This window comes from Amblyraja radiata, chromosome 5 (assembly GCF_010909765.2).
Source record: "Amblyraja radiata isolate CabotCenter1 chromosome 5, sAmbRad1.1.pri, whole genome shotgun sequence".
Classification (NCBI taxonomy): Eukaryota; Metazoa; Chordata; class Chondrichthyes; order Rajiformes; family Rajidae; genus Amblyraja; species Amblyraja radiata.
In genome coordinates this window covers 78725793-78748059 of record NC_045960.1, presented here as the reverse complement: position 1 = coordinate 78748059, position 22267 = coordinate 78725793, and the positions used below count along the sequence as shown (strand labels likewise).

The 22267-nt window shown below is 44.6% G+C and overlaps 1 long non-coding RNA gene across 1 annotated transcript; it reads left to right on the top strand.

Moving 5' to 3' along the window:
* The first annotated feature begins 769 nt into the window (after positions 1–769).
* Positions 770–21935, top strand: LOC116972857. The gene is made up of 3 exons (XR_004411927.1): positions 770–783; positions 18103–18108; positions 21776–21935. It is a non-coding gene; the product is annotated as an uncharacterized LOC116972857 (long non-coding RNA).
* Positions 21936–22267: the final 332 nt, after the last annotated feature.

The following is a 22267-nucleotide window of genomic DNA, read 5'->3' as shown; positions in this document are numbered from 1 at the left end:
GCCCTTTGGCCCAACTCGTCCATAGTAGTATGGACCAAGTATAGAAGTTGGGAGATCTTGTTGCAGTTGTATAATTTGTTGGTGAGACCACATTTAGAGTATTATGTTCAGTTCTGGGCACCATGTTATAGGAAAGATGTCTTGAAGGCAGACACAGGTGAAATTATTATGGGGAATAAGGAAATGGCAGAAGAGTTGAACAGGTACTTCGGATCTGTCTTCACTAAGGAAGACACAAACAATCTCCCAGATGTACTGGAGGACAGAGGATCTAAGGGGGTAGAGGAACTGAAATAAATTTTCATTAGGCGAGAAATAGTATTGGGTAGGCTAATGGGAATGAAGGATGATAAATCCCCTGGGCCTGATGGACTGCATCCCAGGGTCCTCAGGGAGGTGGCTCTAGAAATAGTGGACGCATTGGTGATCGTTTTCCAATGTTCAATAGATTCAGGATCAGTCCCTGTGCATTGGTGGATAGCTAATATTATCCCACTTTTCAAGAAAGGAGCGAGAGAGAAAACGGGGAATTACAGACCAGTTAGCCTGACTGGTGGTGGGAAAGATGCTGGATTCAATTATTAAAGAGGCAATAATGGGGCATTTGGATAGCAGTAAAATGATTTGTCCAAGTCAGCATGGATTTATGAAAGGAAAATCATGCTTGACTAATCTTCTGGAATTTTTGAGGATGTGACAAGTAAAATGGATGAAAGGGAGCCAGTGGATGTAGTGTATCTAGACTTTCAGAAAGCCTTTGATAAGGTCCCACACGGGAGACTGGTGACTAAAATTAGAGCACATGGTATTGGGGTAGGGTGTTGACGGGGATAGAAAATTGGTTGGCAGACAGGAAGCAAAGAGTAGGAGTGAACGGGTCATTTTCAGAATGGCAGGCAGTGGCGAGTGGAGTGACGCAAGGCTCGGTGTTGGGGCCACAACTGTTTACCATATATATTAATGATTTGGAAGAGGGAATTAGGAGCAACACTAGCAAGTTTGCGGATGACACAAAGCTGGGTGGCAGTGTGAACTGTGAAGAGTATGTTAGGAGGTTGCAGGGTGACCTGGACAGGTTGAGTGTGTGGGCAGATGCGTGGCAGACACAGTATAATATAGATAAATGTGAGGTTATCCACTTTGGTGGCAAAAACAAGGGGGCAGATTATTATCTCAATGGGGTTAGGTTAGGTAAGGGGGAGGTACAGCGAGACCTGTGTGTCCTTGTACACCGGTCACTGAAAGTTGGCGTGCAGGTACAGCAGGCAGTGAAGAAAGCTAATGGAATGTTGGCTTTCATAACAAGAGCATTTCAGTGTAGGAATAGAGAGGTTCTTCTGCAGTTGTATAGGGCTCTGGTAAGACCACATCTGGAGTATTGCGTACCGTTTTGGTCTCCTAATTTGAGGAAGGACATCCTTGTGATTGAGGCAGTGCAGCGTAGGTTCACAAGATTCATCCCTGGGATGGCGGGACTGTCATATGAGGAAAGATTGAAAATACTAGGCTTGTATTCACTAGAGTTTAGAAGGATGAGGGGGATTCTTATAGAAACATATAAAATTATAAAAGGACTGGCCAAGCTAGATGCAGGAAAAATGTTCCCAATGTTGGGCGAGTCCAGAACCAGGGGCCACAGTCTTAGTATAAAGGGGAGGCCATTTAAGACTGAGGTGAGAAAAAAAGTTTTCACCCAGAGAGTTGCGAATTTGTGGAATTCCCTTCCACAGAGGCCAAATCACTGGATGGATTTAAGAGAGAGTTAGATAGAGCTCTAGGGGCTAGTGGAATCAGGGGATATGGGAGAAGGCAGGCACAGGTTATTGATAGGGGACGATCAGCCACGATCACAATGAATGGCGGTGCCAAATGGCCTCCTCTTGCACCTATTTTCTATGTTTCTAAGCTGGAAATGGTACAGAGAAGATTTACAAGGATGTTGCCTGGATTAGAGTGTCTGAGCTATAGGGAGAGGTTGGCTAGGCTGTGACTCTATTCCCTAGAGCACAGGAGGATGAAAGGTGATCTTATAGAGGTATATAAAATCATGAGAGGAATAGATTGGGTAGATGCACAGTCTCTTGCCCAGAGTAGGTGAATCGAGGACCAGAGGACATAGGTGAAGGGGAAAAGATTTAATAGTAATCTGAGGGGTAACTATTTCACACAAAGGGGGGTGGGTGTATGGAACAAGTTACCAGAGGAGGTAGTTGAAGATGGGACTATCCCAACGTTTAAGAAGCAGTTAGACAGGTACATGGATAGGACAGGCTTGGAGGGATATGGATGAAACGCAAGCAAGTGGGACTAGTGTAGCTGGCACATGTTGGCTGGTGTGGGCAAGTTGGGCCGAAGGGCCTGTTTCCACACTGTATCACTCTATGACTCTATAATAATAATAATAATACATTTTATTTGCGGGCGCCTTTCAAAGTCTCAAGGACACCTTACAGAGATTAACAAGAGAGAAAAAACATATAGTCGGAGTAAAATAAATAATAAGGACATCACCAATACACAAATTAAAGACAGAAATCACTCCAAAGACAAAAAATCAAAAACACAATGTGAAGAGAGAGCAGCGGCAGCTAAAGCGCGCCAGCGTCCACTCTCCCTTCCGACAGCCAATTTGGACACAGACTAACATATTAACTTGCACACAAAAAAAAATCATCCCCCCACAATGATTGCCACTGGGGGGGAAGGCACAATGTCCAGTCCCCATCTCCAGTTCTCCCAAAGTCAGGCCTATTGAGGCCACGGCTATTGCCTCTACGGAGGCCCGATGTTCCTGGCCGTTCTGGCCGGGTGGTGTTGCTCCGGCGTCGGGAGAGTCCTTTCAGCGGCTGGGCCACCTGGAATGGTCGCTTCGTAACTGGGGACCGCGGCTCCCGAAGCCGACAAGGCCGCGCCGGTTTGGAGCTCCCAGGCTCCCGATGTTAGAGTCGGCGCCGCCCGCTCCGCTCCGCAGACCCGCAGCCCGGAGGTGTTGAACACGGTGGTCACAGCTCACCGGAGCTCCAGCGCGTCGATCCATTGCGGCGACCCAGGCAAGGCATCGCCCGCTCCGTTCCACGATAGCGCTCCAGCGCTGTGCCGCCACCGAAGCCGAGGTGCTGGGCGGTCCCTGACAGGAAACGGCGCTCCACGCCCGCTGGTAGGCCACGAGGACGGGTCGACGGGGCAGCCCGACCAACCAGGTAGGGACCTAGAAATATTATTACCCCCTACCCCCCACATTAAAAAGTAATTTCTCCCACAGTCAAGGCACAGAACACACTAAAACTTCCAAAAAAAAGTGAATTAAACGGACGGCTGCTGGTTAGCAGCCGTTCCCCAAGATGACTCCTCCTCATAGTCACTCTATGACTCTACTAACCAAGATGCCCAAGATCACCAAACTAGTCTCATTTGCCTGACCCTGACCCATATCCCTCTAAACCTTTGCTATCCATGTACCTGTCCAAATGTCTTTTAAATGTCATATTGTACCTCAGCGACTTCTCCTGGCAAGCTTGTTCCTGATACCCATTGCCAATATTACATGAATAGGTTGCCCCTTGGGTTCCTATTAAATCTTTCCCCTCACATCTCCAACTTTTACCTTCTTGGTCTTGATTCCCCTACTCTGGGGGAAAGAAGACTGTGCATTCGCCCTGACTATCCCCATCGTATATGTAGAATGTCTGTATTTGGTACAACAAGCAGATGTTCTTGAGGATTTTTTGAGGATTTTTACTCTTTAAGTGCAAGGACAGCAGCAGATGGATGACTACAGTTTCAACTTCAACATTGAGGTGCTGGTAAATGACTGTGGAGTCACATATCACAGTGGGAGCACTTCGCAACTGGGAACACTTCTATATATTCAAGTGCCTTTGTTTGGAAACTGTTTTTTTAACCACTGCGTTGAGAGAAAGTTCTCTGCCAATAGTGGTGTGGATTCACACAGCTATCCTTGTTCTAGATTGAAGACTGGCTCTCCTATGCTGCTCCCCATAACTCCTGAATGTCAGGTCTCGCGTTTGATCTAGTTTCTGTTTCTTATTGGTTTTTAGTATTAGAGTTTGCATTCTTGTTTTATTTTGGTGTCTCACATCTCCTCTTGTTTCAGGTCCCATTTCCTGTCAGGTCGTTTACCCTCATGTGATTGTTGGCCACGCCCTGATGTGTTTCACCTGTGTCTCGTTATCCCCTGCTAGTCTGTATTTAAGCCTTTTGTGTTTTAGTTCCCATTGCCAGTTCGTGGTGTATGCTACTTGGTATCACCTCGTTCCTGCTCTCGAAATCTTGTGACCTTGACCTTTGCCTGTATTTTCGACCACTGTTTCTTGCCTGCTCCTATATGGTACTGTTGCCTCTGTTTTGCCTACCTGTGTACTGACTTGGACCGATTAAACGCCGAAGACTGATCTGCCCTGTGTCTGAGCCTGCATTTGTGTCCTCCTCCTCGTTCAGTTCTGACATTACGAACTGGCCAACAATGGACTCAGCGGGCTCTGATCCTTTTCGTGCAGCGCTCCAGAAGCAAGAGGAGCGCATCTCGCATTACGAGGGTCAACTCTCCTCGATCGTCGCCGGGTTCCGGGATCTCGGCGAGCGTCAGCAGGGGTTCCAGGCAGACATCGGTTCACAGGTGAACACTTTAAGTTCTCGGTTTGAAGACCTGGTTACTCGGCTGAATTCTTTGTTTCCTGCTGCGGCTCCCGTGCCTGCCGAGTGTGTTTCCTTGTCTGTGTCTCCAGGAGCTCCGATGGCCGCGGCTGCTGCAGCATCTCCATTCGTCCACCTGGCAAGACCGGAACACTTTTCGGGGGAATCGGAGAAATGTAGACCTTTTTTGATTCAGTGTGGACTGCATTTCGAACTTCAAGCGGCTTCCTTTTCATCAGAACGCTCAAGGGTAGCCTTTATCATCACGCACCTGTCGGGTAGGGCGGAGGCTTGGGCCACGGCGGAGTGGTCTCGGAATTCTCCTGTTTGCCAGACATCGGTCCTGTTCATGGAAGCTCTGTCCCGCACGTTTGATCACTCCAATCCTGGCCGAGAGGCTTCACAGAACCTGGTCTCCATGAAACAAGGTAATCGCTCTGTTATGGATTTTGCTATTGACTTTCGAACTGTTGCTGCTAAGGGTGGATGGAATGAGGCTGCTTTGTTGGATGCTTTTCGCAATGGATTGTCTGAAGCTATCAAAGATCAATTGGCTCCTCTAACCCTGCCTTCCGACGTCGAGTCTATGATTTCCCTGGCTATCCAAATTGACGCTAGGCTCAGAGAAAGAGAGCGAGAGAGGAGATCGGCTGCAGTTCGGTCCTCCTCCCAGCAGTGGCGGCAGCGTTGCCCTTCACCTTCCAGTCGGGACTTCTTCCCTCTCGGCCGGTCCAGTCAGCCTACAGCGCCACCTGCATCTTCGGAGGAGCCCATGCAGGTGGGACGAGCCAAACTCAGTCCGGAGGAACGGCAGCGCCGCCTAAGGGAAATGAGCTGTTTTTACTGTGGTGAACTGGGACATTTGTTGAACAGCTGTTCAGTAAAAGACAAAGCTCACCAATGAAAGAGAGGACATTGGTGAGTTGTACCACTCCTATGAGCCGTTCCTCTCTTCCATTGTCGACGGTACAATTGTTGGTGCATTCCCAGTGGCACTCCCTGCAGGCTTTGGTTGATTCTGGGGCAGATGAGAATTTCATGGACATTCGCTTGGCTGATGAATTGAAGCTGGAACGTGAACAGCTTCAAGATCCTATGGAGGCTAGTGCACTGGATGGGCGCCTACTGTACAGGGTAATTCACCGAACTCAACCTGTTCAACTCATCGTGGCAGGTAATCACCTTGAGACCATCAGTTTTCATCTCCTCGACTGTCCTCTTCATCCTCTGGTGTTGGGGCTCCCTTGGCTGTCTTACCATAATCCTCACATGAACTGGGGTACTGGGGAAGTAATTTCTTGGGGGAATAACTGTAAACTCATCTATCTGCATGATTCTTCTCCTGAGTCTATGAAGGATCCGTCAAGGAGCAGTTTGCTGGGATCTTCCAGGACCACCCTCCGGCAGCCTCCCCGTTCAAGGGAGGAGGATTTTCCAGATCTCACCAAGGTTCCCTCATATTATCTAGACCTAAAGGAGGTGTTCAACAAGGCCAAGGCCACATCTCTTCCGCCGCATAGACCGTACGACTGCTGCATCGACCTTCTGCCAGGTACAGCGCCTCCTAAGGGCCATCTCTACTCCTTGTCTTCACCTGAGCGGCTCGCCATGGAAAAGTACATTGACGATGCCCTTGCTGCTGGGATCATCAGACCTTCTTCTTCACCTGCAGGAGCTGGATTCTTCTTTGTGGATAAGAAGGATGGAACACTTCGGCCCTGCATTGACTACAGAGGACTCAATGACATTACTGTTAAGAACAGATACCCTCTTCCTCTTATCTCCTCTGCATTTGAACTGTTAAAAGACGCTGCAGTATTCACTAAGTTAGATCTTAGAAATGCGTATCATCTGGTGAGGATAAGGGACGGGGATGAATGGAAAACTGCGTTTAACACACCCAGTGGTCATTATGAATATCTGGTCATGCCGTTTGGTCTTACTAATGCTCCAGCAGTTTTTCAAGGCATGGTTAATGATGTATTACGGGACATGCTGAACCGATTTGTGTTTGTGTACCTTGATGACATTTTGATTTTTTCTCCAGACGAGACTTCCCATGTGCAGCATGTACACCAGGTGCTAGAACGTTTGCTCCTGAATGATCTGTTTGTGAAAGCTGAGAAATGTGAATTTCATGTTAACACTGTTCAATTCCTTGGTTATGTTGTATCACCTGCTGGTATACAGATGGACCCGAGCAAGGTCAGTGCTGTGGCCACCTGGCCTACACCCTCCAGTCGTAAGCGACTTCAGGGGTTCCTTGGGTTTGCTAATTTTTATAGGAAGTTTATCCGGAACTTTAGTGTCAATGCTGCACCGCTCCATGCTCTTACCTCACCCCACGTGCCTTTCTCTTGGTCCTCTCAAGCAGAAACTGCATTTATGAGACTCAAGAGGAGCTTCTCCTCAGCCCCCATCCTGGTTCACCCTGACCCGTCACTCCAGTTCGTGGTTGAGGTGGACGCTTCGGGTGTGGGCATCGGGGCCGTACTCTCACAGAAATCCCCCACAGATGGTCGATTACATCCCTGCGCTTTCCTCTCAAAGAAGCTTTCTCCTGCTGAGAGAAATTACGATGTGGGTAACCGTGAACTGTTAGCGGTTAAAACAGCCTTGGAGGAATGGAGACATTGGTTGGAGGGTACCAAGCAGCCGTTTCTAGTTTGGACAGACCACAAAAACCTGGAATACATCAAGTCAGCCAAACGCCTCAACTCGCGCCAAGCTAGGTGGGCTCTCTTCTTTAATCGATTTGATTTTGTACTGTCTTACCGCCCTGGTGCCAAGAATGGCAAACCTGATGCTCTCTCCAGACAGTTTGATCCTGACCCATCCCCTAAGGTTTCAACTCCCATTCTGCCTGCTTCCTGTTTTGTTAGGGCGGTTACTTGGGAGATTGAGAAGAGAGTTTCCGAGGCAACTGCTGGTGTTCAGTCTCCGCTAGGGTGTCCTTCTAATCGTCTGTTTGTTCCCGAGTCTCTTCGTTCACAGGTGATTCACTGGGCTCATACGTCTCGGATCTCCTGTCATTCCGGTGTCCGCCGAACCCTGTTTGTGGCCAAACAGCGGTTTTGGTGGCCTTCCATGGAGAGGGGGATTAAGGAGTACGTCGCCGCCTGCAGTATTTGTGCTCAGAACAAGACCTCCCGTCGGGCCGCCTTTGGCCTCCTGAATCCGCTGCCTGTCCCCTCACGCCCCTGGTCGGACATCTCCATGGACTTTGTCACGGGCTTGCCCTCTTCTGAAGGTAACACCTCAGTCATGACTGTAGTGGACAGATTTTCTAAGATGGTCCATTTCATTGCGTTGCACAAGCTTCCCTCCGCCAAGAAGACGGCAGAGGTCATGCTGTCTCATGTTTTTCGCATTCATGGATTTCCCAGAGACATTGTGTCTGACCGGGGGCCTCAGTTCATGTCCAGGTTTTGGAAGGAGTTTTGTTCTCTGTTGGACGCCACGGTCAGCCTTACATCTGGTTATCACCCGGAATCCAATGGACAGACTGAACGCCTTAACCAGGAATTGGAGACAGGACTGCGGTGCTTGGTGGCACAGAACCCTTCAACTTGGAGCAAACACCTTATTTGGGTGGAGTATGCACACAACACACTTCCTTGCTCATCCTCTGGTCTCTCTCCATTCCAGTGTGCCTATGGTTATCAACCGCCATTGTTCCCTGCTGTGGAGAAGGAGTCCAGTGTGCCCTCCGCTCAGGCTCTCGCCCGTCGCTGTCGCAAGGTTTGGAATGGGGCTCGTCAGATGCTGTTGCGCAGTTCTGCGCGTTACAAGAGGATGGCTGACCGTGGAAGAACGCCGGCTCCAGTATACTCGCCTGGTCAAAAGGTGTGGCTCTCCACTCGAGACTTACCGCTGAGGGTGGAATCCCGGAAGCTGGCTCCTCGTTTTGTTGGTCCTTTCCCCATATCGAAAGTCATCAATCCTGTGGCGGTTCGTCTCAAACTCCCCCGTGCCATGAGGGTCCACCCTACTTTCCATGTTTCCCGTCTGAAGCCATTTAAGGAGAGTCCTCTGGTCCCTGCCTCCACGCCCCCCCAGTTCCTTGATGGGGGTCCAGTGTTTACGGTCAGCCGGTTGCTGGGGATGCGCCGGCGTGGTCGTGGTTGTCAGTATCTTGTGGATTGGGAGGGGTATGGACCTGAGGAGCGGTCTTGGGTGCCAGCTCGCAACATATGCGACCCGGAACTTATCAGGGACTATCGGCGCCAACATCCTGAAGATCCTGGGCCGTCAGGAGCCGGCCGTGGAGGGGGGGGTACTGTCAGGTCTCGCGTTTGATCTAGTTTCTGTTTCTTATTGGTTTTTAGTATTAGAGTTTGCATTCTTGTTTTATTTTGGTGTCTCACATCTCCTCTTGTTTCAGGTCCCATTTCCTGTCAGGTCGTTTACCCTCATGTGATTGTTGGCCACGCCCTGATGTGTTTCACCTGTGTCTCGTTATCCCCTGCTAGTCTGTTGGCCACGCCCTGATGTGTTTCACCTGTGTCTCGTTATCCCCTGCTAGTCTGTATTTAAGCCTTTTGTGTTTTAGTTCCCATTGCCAGTTCGTGGTGTATGCTACTTGGTATCACCTCGTTCCAGCTCTCGAAATCTTGTGACCTTGTGATCTCGACCTTTGCCTGTATTTTCGACCACTGGTTCTTGCCTGCTCCTATATGGTACTGTTGCCTCTGTTTTGCCTACCTGTGTACTGACTTGGACCGATTAAACGCCGAAGACTGATCGGCCCTGTGTCTGAGCCTGCATTTGTGTCCTCCTCCTCGTTCAGTTCTGACACTGAAGGAGGTCACCTGCCTAATGATTTCTATTAATGTCCATCAACACCCCTTTGGCTCTTTTGCTACTTATCCCAAAGGAGTAATATCAGGAAATATTTGGGATATGGGAGGAAACCAAAACATCTGGTGGGGACCCACACAATCATGGTCAGAACATGCAAACTCCACACAGACAACACTCAAGATCACGATCAAACTCGGGTTCCTGGTGCTGTGTTGAAAATACCACCATCTAACAAGTTTTGGACTGCAGGGTCTGGTACTGTGATCCCAATTCCCTAGTTCGGAACCCTTGCCACTTCCTCATCAGCTTTTTTTAAATTAAATATTATTTAAATATTAAATTATTTAAATTTGGGGTTGCTTTTACTTTCTCCATGACCTAAATGCAATGGTTTCTAGGTAATACCCCTAATATTTGGACATTAGATTGATGAACATTAGAATATGAGGCCACAGCATGAATAGGCTAATGACCTTTTGAAGCTGCTCTGCCATTCAATGTGAACTATGAACTGCAGATGCTGAAATCCTGAGCTAAACACAAAGTGATGGAGGAACACAGCAGGTCAGGAGTGGACTGGAGAGAATGGACTGCATCTGAGAAAGGGTCCTAACCCAAAACATCACCTATCCATTCCCTCCACAGTTGCTGAAGAAGGGTCTCGACCTGAAATGTCACCTATTCCTTTTCTCCAGAGATGCTGCCTGACCTGCTGAGTTACTCCAGTTTTTAATGTCTACCCTTCATGGATGCTGCCTGACCCACTGAGGTACCCCAGCACTTGGTCTTTTGCTGCCATTCAATATATTTGACTAATATCCTACTGCAATGCAACCCCCTGTGTAGGAAGGAAATGCAGATGCTGGTTTAAACCGAAGATAGACACAAAATGCTGAAGTAACTCAGCAGGACAGATAGCATCTCTGGAGAGAAGTAATGGGTGACATTTCGTATCGAGAAGAATGGTCTCGACTTGAATCGTCACCCATTCCTTCTCTCCAGAGGTGCTGCCTGTCCCGCTGAGTTACTCCAGCATTCTGTGTCTAACTTCAATGCAACCTCCTTGCTCTATGCGTCATATCTCTTGATTGCTTTAACATACAAAACATCCAGCAGGCTGTCTTGCCACAAAAAAAGGGTAAGACTGTTTAATAAAACACACCACTGCGATGTAAGAATATTAATCAGCACGCTACAATGAATCTCTGCTGCAAACAGGTATGTGATGAATCTATTAAATTAATCATCTACTTCTAGGTGGTGCACAATAGGAAGTTACATTTCTATCATGTCTAAGAAGGTGTTGATGGTATTCAGTATGAATCATTCTCCACCTGGGTCTTCGAACTACCCATGCGATATGAACAACATCTCAACAGGGAAATAAAATTAATAAAATGATAATTTATTTTGTGATTTAATTGCAAATTGTTAATACTAAATCAGAAATATCCAAAGTTACATTATTTAGTTTAGTTTAGTTTTGAGATATAGGTTCTATTTTCGGAGATCATAGTTTCGGAAACAGGCCCTTCGGCCCACCAACTCCGCATCGACCGGCGTTCCCCGTACATTAGAGCTATCCTACACACACTAGGGACAATTTACATTTTTACCAAGCCAATTCACCTACAAACCTGTACGTCTTTGGAGTGTGGGAGGAAACTGAATATCTTGGCGAAAACCCACGCGGTCACGGGGAGAACGTACTAACTCCATACAGACAGCACACGTAGTCAGGATCGAACCCGCACCTCTTGCGCTGAAAGCGCTGTAACTGAAGGCAGCAACTCTACTGCTGCGCCACCGTGCTGCTTATAAATTTAAAAGAATACTACTACTTCAAAATGGCCTGGTTGGTTAGCATGCAACATAAGCTTTTCACTGTATGTCGGTGCACGTAACAATAAACTAAACTAAACTAAACTAAACCAAACTGATAGCAGAGTCACTTTAACATTCTTGCCCTACAAAGAATGAGTCATAGCAAAGGCTATAAACTTATTCAAAATCACGCATAACAAACTGCTGAAAATTTCAAACATAGAATTTTCATTACTTATGCATCTTATAATCAGATTATAAATTTGCACTTGAAGATCATTACTCATGTTTTTGGCACCTGAAGGCTTGCAGTACCTTCGCCATCTTTGTTCCGTAGCATAAAAATCTGCTGTTAATTCAACAATCTGTCAGGTATCACAGTTGTTCTCAGGCTTTTGTGGCAGCATGGCATGTGAGCTCGCAAGTCACTGTGCTGATTTACCTTTCTCATAACTTTTTTATTTCTATTTTCTTTGATGAAAATTTTTTTTTAAACTGCAATGATGAAAAATGGGCGGCTGACTCCCATTCATTCACTTGTTATTGGTATTGGACAAACTCAATATCTACAGCACAGTAACTTTATATCACGGCTTAAACTTATTGATTCAATGGTGGCTCAATGTCCACAACAAGAATGGTTTCCAGTACACAAATTGGTCACTGAAATTGACAGTGGATATGCCGTTGACTCGGAGGAGCAGTAGGAATTCCTTGCATTTCCCTGAAGAATATACACATAAATTGTTATACTTTGTATCTCATGAAAACGATCACTGTCGTTCAAGGCAAATGGTTGCATGAATTAGTATTATAAATGTATTAGTTATAGGAACAGGATTAAACCATTCGGCCTATCAAGTTTACTCCGCCATTCAGTCATGACTTATCTATCTTTCCCTCTCAGCCCCATTCTCCAACTCCCCATTGAAAGGTTTGCTTGGTTTTCTCAGCTGTTTGTTATTAGTGTGCATCAGTCTTTTGTTTCGGTGGTGGCTGTTGCTTTTGTTTTTGTGCTAATTTTTTTTTTGACTTGTGAATTAAAAAATGCTGACGGATTTGTATACCTAGCCGTGCGTGAATAATCTGCACAACAGACACAATGCGTGAGAACGGTTTCAGGCTCAGATATGGAGCTTTGTTGTTGGGCCTGTGGGCCAATGCATCTACCCGCAGCCCCCAACTTGGAGTGCAGAATGAAACATTAATACAAGCAATTGGATCAAAGGGATGATAAATGAATGCTTTGTACTTGTTCAGCAGCTAGCTATCAATGCAAGTTGCATCTCTCAAAGCGTTCTCTGATTGAACAGGCGAAAGAATCATGACAGGTGCTGAAACTGTTGACAAATGCATAAATAATGATACAACATTCATCACATCCTGTCTTAACATCCACTAAATTGAAACAATTTGTTTTTTTCCAGGACATTACTGTTCAGTTTAAGTCCAAACACCTACATCAAGAAGATTTCAAGGCATTGTCAGCATTAGTAGTAAGGACAACGTGTAACCTGATACTTATTTGATGTTAATACCAGCTCTGATGTTCAGAATACATTCTGTTACTTCAATCTCCTGTTTCCTCAGTCATTCAAAACTGTCATTGCTTGGTGCCAATCTGGGCAAATATTAAGCAAAACCAACAGTACTGAAGGATCTCAGAAGGTCATGCAGCAACTCTGGAAGGAATGGTCACAATGTTTCAAGTGGAGTAGGCAGAGGGGAAGCTGGGATAAAGGGCTGGGGGGTTGGGATAAACCTGACGAGATAAGCGGAGGAAGGAAATGCAGATGCTGCTTGTACACTGAAGAATGACACAAAACGCTGGAGTAACTTAGCGGCATCTCTGGAGAAAAGGAACGGGTGACGTTTTTAGAGTCAAAACCTTTCTTCAGAATATAGGTGAGGAGGGTGATTGGCAAATGGGTAGAGTAGTTGACAAAGGCTAGAGATGAAATAGAGGGTGTTGGATAAGTAAATAAGAATTAAATGTAAAGCTGGGGGGAGGGATATGGATGGAAGGGGACAGGGGTGAGGGGAGGGAGGATGAATAACATGGAAATATAGATTCAGGGATGGGAGGTAAACACACAGGAGAGGGGAAAGGAGCAGGGTGTCTCGGGTGGTGGGATCTGGTGGGAGAAATGTGTGCATCGAGGGGTGGGGGGTGGGCAGGAGAATGAAAGGGAGGGTATTACATTAAATTGGAGAATTCACTGTTCAAGAGGTTGGCCTTTCCAGCATCTACAGTTTCTTGTGTGATCAATGCCTGACTTACTTGCCCATGCCTGAAAATTGTTCACGTCCTGTTATTTGTGTGCATTATCTGAGGTGTTGCAACTGGAATGGGATACTGAACAATAACCAACAAGCTGAGAACTCTACTTCTAATATAATGATGGAAGGTGGTCCATCCATGAAGCAGCCTGGAATGGTTCACCTGAGGACCCTTGCTACATTGATCTGCACCAGGTATAGCAAACTTCCAACAACTGTAACCATCTTCCTTTTTACAAAGCACGACTCCAGGCAATGGAGAGTTTCCTATTGATTACAGTCTGTGTTGAATCTCCCCGATGTCGTGCCTGGTCAAATGCTGCCATTATTGACATTCTTTCAGTTCTTTGGTTCCTGTTTGGGATAAAGCAGTAACGTGATTTGGACCCATTGGTTTTGATAGAGGTGTATAAAGTTACAAGTGGCATAGAGACGGACAGAACCTTTTTCCCAGGGTGAAAATATGAAAGACAAGAGGACGTAGCTTTAAGGTGAGAGGGGAGAAATTTAAAGGGGATGTGCAGGGCATGTTTTTCACACAGAAGTGGTGGGTGCCTGGAATGAGCTGTCAATGGTGATAGAGGTGGCAGATACAATAGTGACATTTAAGCACGTGGATATGCAGGGAATGGAGGGACATGGATCATGTGCAGGCAGATGAGATTAGTTTACCTTGACCAAAGAGCCCATTCCTGTGCTGTTCTACGTCCCAGCAGAACTATGGTAAAAAAATTGTTGATATCAATTGCAGTTTGATGGCATTGTCAACATATAATTGAGAACATTTGTACTGAGCTAGCAATTAGCTGTTTTAGATTATCCTTATTTTTGTGCACAGACACACAATTTTTCATTTGGATGTGTATTTTGCAGCTGTACTGACTGTTGGTTTCTGACGGCAAATTTGCATTAAAGTTACTCATTACTTGTGGGCAATTTCCACTCCAAATTATGAAGTTCAGGACCTGGTGCACCAGGAGCTTCAGGGGCCGACAGTGAGAATACAGACTTTTGCTCTCTGAGTATTCAAAGATTAAGAATAGATTTGGAGAGATATTGCTTTACTTAACCTGCTAGTTTATATAGTGTCACATGTGATACAGTGTCAAAACAGGCCCTTCAGCCTAATTTGCCCATACCGACCAACATGTCTCATCAACACTTGTCCGATCTGCCTGTGTTTGGCCCATATCCCTCTAACCCTGTCCTATCTAGGTACAGTACCTATCTTACTGCTTCTTCGTTCCAAGGTCTGTTGTGGTAAGAAATTCCTAGCTAGGGTTTGGAAATGATTGAATAATATTCTCAAAGTCTCTGAATTACTAGCCTTTCTATTTCCAGAATACACGGTCATTTCTTGATATCAAGTGATATGCTGTGCAATTGATCTGTGCAATCAGCCGGTGTGGGTTATTTAGCTCTTTATACCCTAGTAGAACTCAGACATATCTCTGATATGCCATCTCCAAGGTTTGGAAGATTCTTTGTTGAGAAGTGGGGTGAAACAGTGGCACAGCTGGTAGAGCTGCTACCTCACTGTGCCAGAGACCCCTATTCAATCCTGACCTTGGGTTCTGCCTGTGTGGAGTATGCTCATTCTTCCTGTAACTGTGTGGACTTCGCGTGGGTGTTTGTAGGTCAATTGGCCTCTGTAGATTGCTGTCAGTGCCATTGCTGTAAAAGTGGGATAACATAGATCTAGTATGGACAAGTAATCGATGGTTGGTGTGGAGTCGGTGGGGTGAAGGGCCTGTTTTCATGCTATATCTCTAAACTAAACTAAACTAAATGTAATGTACCAACCTGAGAAAAGTCCAGGGATCTAGACAAGCCAATCAGAACATTATCTTTGTATTTAAGCCAATTTGAGATGTAAAAAAAACTTTTCATTGGCATTTCTTTAATACGCCTTTCTGCAGACATAACTGGGAACCATCAGACCAATTCTATTGCTCATGGAGCAATTACATCATAGAGGGATAGAGCACTGAAGTTCGCCCTGTGGCGCGTCGGGTCTGCACCACCTGTCAACCACCTATTTTACACTAATGAATCCCATTTGTTACTCCACTTTCTCTTCACACTGCACCTCCACAATTAGAGCAATTTAGAGAGGCAAATTAACCTAACGACAAGCACATCTTTGGGATATGGAGGAAACAAGAGCACCCAGATGAAACTGGTGCAATCTCCATACAGGCAGCACCTGGGGACAGGATTGAACCCAGATCTCTGGCATTGTGAGGCAGCAGTTTTAGGAGTTGTGCTACTGTGCTTGCAAGTTTATAGATTTTGCAAGAAAGAAGTAGTGGTCATAATTTAACACTTTTGGTTTATCTTTTATAGCACCCAGGAAGACTACCCACTGCCCAATTATGTGGCCGTCTCATAAACTAATTTAAAAGATGTACATTTTTAGCTGCTCCTTTAAAGAAAATATAGAAATTGAGAAGCCAAAAGGCCAAATTAGATCATTGCAAAGTAAGAGCCCAGAAAACTTAGGCGGCACAGTGGTGCAGCAGTAAAGTTGCACCCTTACAGCGCCAGAGACCCATGTTCAATCCTGACTATGGGTGCTGTCTACATGGAGTTTGTACATTCTCCCTGTGACCGTGTGGGTTTTCACCAGGTGCTATGGTTGACTCTGACATTCCAAAGATGTACAGGTTTGTAGATTAATTGGCTTCTGTAAATGGCCCCCAATATTTTAGTTTTAGTTTAGTTTAGAGATACAGCGTGGAAACGGGCTCTTCGGCGCACTGAGTCGGCGCCACCAGCAATCCCTGCACACTAGCACTATCCTACACATTAGGAACAATTAATTTCATTTATTTATTTAATTCTTTATTTCGAACAGAATAAAAGAATAAAAAAGCAAGCATACAAAAAACAAAAAAGAATATTTATAAAGTGTCATAAACAATATCTATAAATAAATGAAATCGTATGTGTCTGAAAATGAGCAGGAAGAAGCCAAAGCTTATTAATTCCCACCCCTTATTCAACTGCTTATACAAATCTTATACAAATTTAGCAGCTATATGTACACCATATGTACACCAGCAGCTACAATCTTTACTGACACCAATTAACCTACAAACCTGTACATCTTTGGCATGTGGGAGAAAACCGGAGAACCGGGAGAAAACCCACACAGTCACGGGGAGAACATAGAGCCTCAGTACAGACAGCACCAGTGGTCAGGATTAAAGCGGGTCTCTGGCACTGTGAGGTAACAACTCTATCGTAGCGCCACAGTGCTGCCCTATGTAGGTCAGGACTAGTGAATGGGTGATTGCTGGTCGGCGCATTCTCGGTGGGCCGAGTGGATTGCACCACGATGTTTCTAAACAACAACTGATAGCATCGCTGTCGATGGTCTCATTTTGAATACAGTATTTATCATTGCAAGTAACTCTTTGATGTATCCTTTCACTGTTGCCTTTCATGACTGATGAGACAATTTCTCAGCGTCTTCCTCCGAGCTCAGATCTTTGATGTTGCAGATCACCTTATGAATGATTTCTCCTTCAGGGTTTAAATATCCCATTTATGTTTTGGTGACAGGAATTTTTGTTGCCTTCAGTTAGAAAGCTGGATTGGCGCTTGTGATTCAGAGAAAGGCTGTGAAAATGGCCCAGTTTTTGTCATTGAGATATTGACTGAGTTGCTATGCATGCCAAACGTCCTCTCCTTTCGCCATACATTGAGCTTTGACAGAAAAATATATTGAATGTTCTTATAATGCTGGGTGTGGAGGGTGGGGGATGTGGTGTAAACAGTAAAATCAGTAACAGAATGAAGGTGCAAGATGTGTTGGAAGGAACTGCAGGTGCTGGTTTAAACTGAAGGTCAGGCAGCATCTCTGGAGAAAGAAACAAATGATGTTTTGGGTCGGATCACTTCCTCTGACTGAAGTCTGAAGCCCTTCTTGAGTCTGAAGTATTGGAAACATGAAAAGCAAGAAAAATTACAGTGAAAAGCTTTTGTTCCAGTCAAAGAAAAGACAAAACATGATTACAATCGAGCAGTCTACAGTGCACAGATAAAGTATAAAGGGCACAACATTTAGTGCAAGATATAGTCTAAGTCCGATTAAAGATAGTTCAAAGGTTTCCAATGATGTTGATGGGAGGTCAGGACCACACTCTGGCTGATGAGAGGACTGTTCAGTTGCCTGATAACAGCTGGGAAGAATCTGGAGGTATGCATTATCAAACTTCAGTACCTCTTGCCTGATGGAAGAGGGGAGAAGAGGGAGTGACTGGGTGAGAATGGTCCATGATTATAAAACAAAAAAAAAGATAGATTAACAGCACAGCGATTGTTTTGGTGATGAACTTGGGGAAAATATGGTCTAGAAAGTGTCCAATGCGTTCTCAGGTGCTGCCTTCTCTTTCCCATATATTGTTTACTGTTAAGCGGCCTTTTCACGGGGCGACTTGACGCAAGAGTTAACCGGAGTTTAACATCGTGGGAACCTCGTGCGATAACAGTACGGCATTCGTGGACTACCGTGGAGCACCGTAGCGCTAACGGCAGGTCATCGTGTAACTTGGTCACTCGGGAGAAAATTCAAGAAAGTTTGAATTTCTCCAAGATTGACTTGTACACTTGTGGTTGAGCATTGCAACATTATATGAACGTAGTGGCCAGTGCGATATCCGTAATAACTCTTGCGGGTACCGTGGGAACTCCTGCGAACGGTGAACCCGGAAGCTGGACAGAGGGGACAGAAGGTGAGTAAAAATTATCTTATGTGGGATTGAATTTAAAAAATAAATAAAAATAAAGATTTGCATCCGCATATGGACATCAACTTATTCATGAGTTATGTTAATGAGATTCAAGAAAATAACTATAATCTTTAAAAGGGACTTTAAAAGGGACTTTACTGAAAGGTTACGCATTTTTATGGTCCGTGAGAAATTTTTCACATGTACTTCTTTGAGAGATACAGGTCGGAGTCCTCGGGTCCAGGGGTCCGGAACGCTACCAATCAATGTTGTACAGAGACCCGTGTAAGGAATGAACTGCACATGCTGGTTTAAACCGAAGACAGACACAAAAAGCTGGAGTAACTCAGCGAGTCAAGCAGCATCTCTGGAGAAAAAAAGCTGATGTTTCGGGACGAGACACATCTTCAGACTCAATTCCGATTAGGCTGTCTGAAGAAGGGTTCCGGTGTTGGGGGAGTCCAGAACCAGGGTCCCAGTTTTACAGTCTACCGTGGGAACTCTTTAACTCAGTAAAGTAAAGTAGCCTTTATTGTCATATCAGCGCACAGGCAGCAGTTGACTGTTGCTCTATTCAGTTTCCCAGGGGGTCGGGACGGGACTGGAGTTGGGAGGTAAAGGTGGGGGAGTCGAGGGAGAGGAGCGGGAGACAGATGGGGGTGTCTTCATTTACTGGCGGCGGGTGTCTGTCACTGAAACAGGCAGGTGAGATTTCACATCCACCTTGTGTGTGCCTCTCTCTCTCTCTCCCTCCCTCTTACACAGGCTGAGAGACTCTGCCTCTGTGAGTGTACGTCTCTTTCTCCCCCTCTCCCACACACAGTAAGACCGAGGTACTGTGCTCAGTCCATCTGTGTCTCCCACATACACAGTAAAATATGTCTCCAAATGAGCCAATTCAACCAAGGGAGGATATATATAGTGTGTGAAAAAAAAAGTTACATCATTTGTGTCACGTGTAGTTCACGATGTTCATTCAAGATTTAACGGGAAAGCTCGGGAAACGGACAAGTCACTCGCACAAATAGCAGAAATGCCGAGTACCGTGGGAACTCTTTATCTACTGCCGTTATATCGTGCGAGACTCGTGCTGGACCACGACCTCTTCACTCTGGTGACATCTTGCGTCAACTCGCCCCGTGAAAAGGCCGCTTTAGGCTTCACTCAAAAGGGGTTTCCTTGTATTCAAATGGGAAAAATATGCCAAAAAAATAAACATTTTTAAAAAACTTTTTAAGATCTCTACAAAGTAAATTCAAAGAAAGATACAAAAATCAATCATAGATAAGTACAACAAATATAATAAACAGAATTTAAAAATATGAATACAATTATTTTGAACAGTATTACTTTTCAAAATGTATCCAAGAGAATGAGAATCAACACACATAACATTACCGTATGAGGGATAAAGACTGGTTATTATGGTATTGAACACCCATTAAAAATTAAACTGCAGCTTGTGAAATATGTGTAAGCATTATGGATTTTGATTTCATTTCTGAGTGAGGGCTGCATTGCAAGATCAGTGTTAAGCGACCATGCCTAAATGTCCTTGAGAAGATAATGGACAACAGAGTCATGTGTGGTCAAACAATTCCCCATCTGTAGTCAGTCAGTGGGAAGTAATCCTACAGTGCTGTTAGTGAGGGAATTACTGGATTTAGTAATAATGGAGGAGCAGTAATATGGTCAAGATAGTGAGAGAGTCTATCAATATATATAGGAATGTTACAACATTTTGAGATATTAAAAATCAAGCCTGTAATTTATCCCATCAGATAAAGCATAAAAAGAAATTTCATTTGACACCTAATTCACTTTCATATCTTCAGTATTAAAAAAGTTATGGTCATTTTCATACTCGGAAATTAGCATCTTGTTCCCTATTGCTTTTCCACTGACTTAACATAAAAGCTGTGATCGAGGACAGTCAAAAGCCCATAACTTTCTTATAAATTAAGAGAACTGAATGAAATGTTCAGTTATTCTAGATTGAAGCATTATGAAACAAATATAAAACATCTTACTTGGATAACCTGAAATTAAAGCATATAATTAGTTAGTTACCTAATTGTAGCTAATTACAAAATTGACCGTTGTGACGGAAATAGTAGTACACGCCCAGACTGCCTTGAAAATGAAAAAATGAGATATTCTCAAGATCAGAACTTTAATATTATTGTATTATATGCTGTAAGTCCATAACAGATAGGTAAATAAATTACAATTTCTAGCAATAGACTGAGTCTTTATGGTGAAGATCAGTTCATAGCTGGTACATAGGCATATCATAATCAGTAGCATCATCATACTCCTCAGATTGTAACCAATAAGCAACTCTGTACACATTGTTTTTCCTCAACTTTTCAATTTTGGCATTGTAAACTACAGGTTTTTGCTCTTCAAGCCATGCATGACATGCCTTTCTGCCCACTACTTTCCCATTAACAATGTTCTGTAGATCATCACATTTGGAGTAGTCCAAATTTGGATAATCTCTGCAAATGCTGTCTAAATCAATCTCTTTTGCTGGGCATTTGGCTTGACAATTTTGCATTTCTTCTTCAGGGACATCTGTTTAAAATGTAAAGGAAAAAAAACACTGAACAGCATTAACAGAAACAAGTTATTATTTGCAGTTTTATAATATGATAAAGTTAAATGCTAAAACAAATAGTAAATACCCAACAAAAAATTCATATTCATCAGTTTCATCAAATCAATTCATCAAATCAATTAAAATAATCTAAATTCAATTACTAGATCTAAACATCTATCCATTTCTTAAGAAAAGGTTAAACATTTTAAATAGCCTAAGTATCCAAATAATCTAGAAACATCCACTCAATATAATCAAAATTATTATTTTTTGCACAATACATGTGACTAAAACTGTTGTGGATATTTAGTATAAAAATATTGATTATGGATAGACAATAACACAGAATATAGACGATTTAGATGCTCTTAAGACATGATTTTCCAAAATAAATGAGGATTTAAATCATCTTGCGAGTGGGTGTTTCTGGAATGTGATCGATTGGAACGTTGCCGTTGCCGTGAATTTTAAGCCCATATCGGCAGGCAAGACACTGCCGGTTCGTATGGGGCCTAAATACATTTTTCGCATCATAAAATTAGAATAAAGCTACCCCAAGAAGCAAGATTATATGTGAAATACACGACTCACCGTTTGTTTTGTCCTGATATTGCGATCCGTGACGTTGAAGGTTTTGAGGGTGTTAGAAGACGCCTTTTACTTTAATCCAGTGATTAAATTGTCCAGCGAAAAATGGAAATACACACACACACCCACACCCACACATACACCCACCCACACACACACCCACACACACCCACACCCCCACACACCAACACACCCACACACACACACACACACACTCCGACACAGACACACACACAGACACACACACACCCAGTCACACCCACAGACACACACACAGACACACACACAGCACACACAATATTCCATCTCTCCACCAATTCCAATATTGGTGGCCAGTGGGGAGGGGAGGGGCTTCCTGGAGCACTAGTGTGGGTGTAGTGGGCTGAAGGGACTAGTTTGCAGAGGGCTAGTATGGACATTGTGGGCCAAATGGATTCTTGGGTGGCAGCTCAGTCACTCGCCTGATATTCTGGCAGCTCACTCATGGCTGGTGGGCTGGCAGTTGACTCACGACTATTCCTTGAAATTCCATTTCAAGCAGGGTGCAAGGCCACCAAATTCAAATGCAGTTTCCTACCATTTCAAGCAGGGTGCAAGGCCACCAAATTCAAGTGCAGTTTCATACCAGTTCAAGCAGGGTGCAAGGCCACCAAATTCAGGTGCTGTTTCATACCACTTCAAGCAGGGTGCAAGTCCACCAAATTCAAGGTCAGTTTCCTACCACTTCAAGCGGGGTCCAAGTCCACCAAACTCAAGTGCAGTTTCATACAACTTCAAGGAG